This window comes from Trichosurus vulpecula, chromosome 4 (assembly GCF_011100635.1).
Source record: "Trichosurus vulpecula isolate mTriVul1 chromosome 4, mTriVul1.pri, whole genome shotgun sequence".
In the NCBI taxonomy this organism is placed as follows: domain Eukaryota; kingdom Metazoa; phylum Chordata; class Mammalia; order Diprotodontia; family Phalangeridae; genus Trichosurus; species Trichosurus vulpecula.
Genome location: NC_050576.1, coordinates 407,749,027 through 407,751,714, shown reverse-complemented (window position 1 = coordinate 407,751,714; position 2,688 = coordinate 407,749,027). Strand labels below are relative to the sequence as shown.

At 34.2% G+C, this 2,688-nt stretch overlaps 1 pseudogene; it reads right to left on the bottom strand.

Annotated features, from left to right (window-relative positions):
- Window positions 1-225: 225 nt before the first annotated feature.
- LOC118847337 lies at window positions 226-577 on the bottom strand (annotated as a pseudogene).
- Window positions 578-2,688: the final 2,111 nt, after the last annotated feature.

Genomic DNA, 2,688 nt, shown 5'->3' with positions numbered 1-2,688 from the left:
CACATGATAGAGCATTAGATTAAGATTTTTGATGAAAGTATGACAATATAATGGTTTTCAAGAGGCTAAGAATGTTTAAATGTTGTTTGCCATTATGAGAACTCACAGATCCTTGACTTATTTGGGAATTGCCAAATAATAGTCTGCTGGGCTTTCTTTTGTTTGTTTGTTTGTTTTTTGCTGTTTTTCTCATTTATGATGACATTTTTCACAAGATTTCTTCAATTAGAAGTTCTTTGAAACAATACCATCATCTTTTTGCCAGTCGGAGAATAGAGTCATCAGATTCCCCCAATCTACAAATTGCTCCACAAATTGCATAGGTTTTAAACTGGCCACTGAATCTGACTGTAACCTTGAGAACCTCAGCCACGTTCATCTGGATAGACGCGCGGTCCTTGGCCCTCACAGAGCATTTCTGCGGCACGTACAGATCCACGAACTCTTGGGCATCGTTGTAGGAGGCTGAGGCATGCGGTACTTCTCCAAGCACGGCTAACTGCCAAGCTTTCTTTAACTTGGTTTTCCCCTCCACTGTTTCTCTCTGCTTTAGAAGATATTGCTTATAACTATACATCATATTTTTTCATAATATTTTACAAATAAGTTTACACTCTAACCTGGCTTAAATACCCCTCTCCATCTGGCAAGCAAATGAAGTCACCTGTTTTCTGCCTAAGGTGTTACTCTTCTGGTTGTGGCAACCAATTTACAAACTATTAGATAAAATTAATATAGTCAGCATCTATGTCATTTCTGTTGCTCATTTCCCATTTTTGCTTTTTAACTACTTGTTTAAATAATCGAAGTTTAAGTCATTCCAATTGTACATATATTTTTTTCATTATTCTTTCTTCTTTAAAAAATAATTCTGATCTTATCTCTAACAAATTAGTGGATGGACAACACAGAGAGCTAACTCAGGAATAATTCACACATCAATAATAAATCTTTTCCTGTCTATTAAAATGACATCTACTCCATTCTTTATGGTATTGTTTGATGCTTGCCATGTCCAAGATCTACTAATTTTTTTTAATTGTGATATAAATATGTGAAGCTTCTATGTAGTCTATAAGTCTTTGGAGTCTCTCATTTCTTATTCCTAGACAATCCTTTTCTATGTTTCCCCTGATCCTCTCCTTTTCACACCTTTTTGTATTAAAGGCATCAAGTATCAAAGCTTGTGCTGATTTGATTTATTGGGTCTTATCAAATTGGATGAAATAAATGATACCAACATGGACTATAATAATTTCATCAGGAAGCTAAAACCAAAGTTAATTGCCACAAAGATCAAAAGAGCCCAAAAAACTCCTTTGTGAGCAAACATCTAACTCATAGTTGTATAGGAGGAAGACAATGGGCTATATTGCTTTCAGGAAATCGCAAAGCCCTTTTATTGATCTGAAGCTTCTTGTGAAGATAAAGGTCCATCTTTTCAACACCAACATATCATTAGTATTGCTACATGGCAGCAAGACAAAGAACATCACTAACATTGAAGAACTAAAAATTAGTACTACATAAAAGACAATGGAAAATCGCATGATGGTTGTAGGCAGGATACAACATAAAACCAACAGGAAACTCCAAAGAAGAGTGAACATGCAAATGTATACCAGAACAAGAATATGGACTAGTATCATGGCAATAGTAAGGGATGACAGGTGGACTGTCACAGCAGAAAGCCCGGTAATGAACTTTCAGAAGGAAGGACAAGAGTCAGACAAGATGAGCAGGCAAGGATGACTTTCAATCTGTATCATCTGGTGGAACTCAAGTCAATATCACCAACCTATTTGAATATTTTTCCAGCAGGCATAACATTCTAAATTTTAAACATTTTCCGTATATCTTTTGCATCAAATACAGTTTTGAGATTTTTTTTCATTTAATGATCAGAGAGCTTTGGGGTTGTAATGGGAAACTGTTTAGATATGGCTTCAAGCGGGACCCATGTTAAATTGGCTACGTTACATAGGGACTGAAAGTACAGTGTGTTTAACCAAATTATCAATAGTTATGTATTATTTCAGTATCACCTTCTCTAGAATCCTCCCTCCCTCCATGTTTTCCCATTTATTTCTAATAGGATGTGATTGCTCTTCAAATCTATTTTTGTTAAAAGAGAATAAAATGCATTGCTTCATATTTAGATCCATTTGTATTTTGTATGGAAGTGGTTAAATGCTATATTAAACAGCAAACATAAATAAATATTGTGTTGTGCCAGAGGGTATAAACTCTGGCTTGATTTACTCATCTACAACTCAATCAGGGTACAATCTAGCTTTTTTTTTTTTAATGAGCATATTGCTATACATTTCAAATGGTCTTTGAACTGTATCAGACTACAAAGTCAATGATGTCTAAACATTTTTATTCAATATATTTGGTCTATTTTCTTAATTTCGTAAGTACCTGCATACTTGCCCATTCATATTTACAAAAAGAATCAACTTTCTTTTGGAAATGTTTTTAAGTAGCAAAAACTAAAAACTGAAGAATATATGAGACAGGTTTTGAATCCGTATAAATATCCATGATTTTAAATCATACTTGAACTTCATAATTTTTGCCTGATACCGTGAAACATCTAAACATCACTGCACTAATTTTGCAATACAAAAAAGAATATATGCTTACCTAGACACATCAAAAATTCATTGCAGGGCTAACTCTACC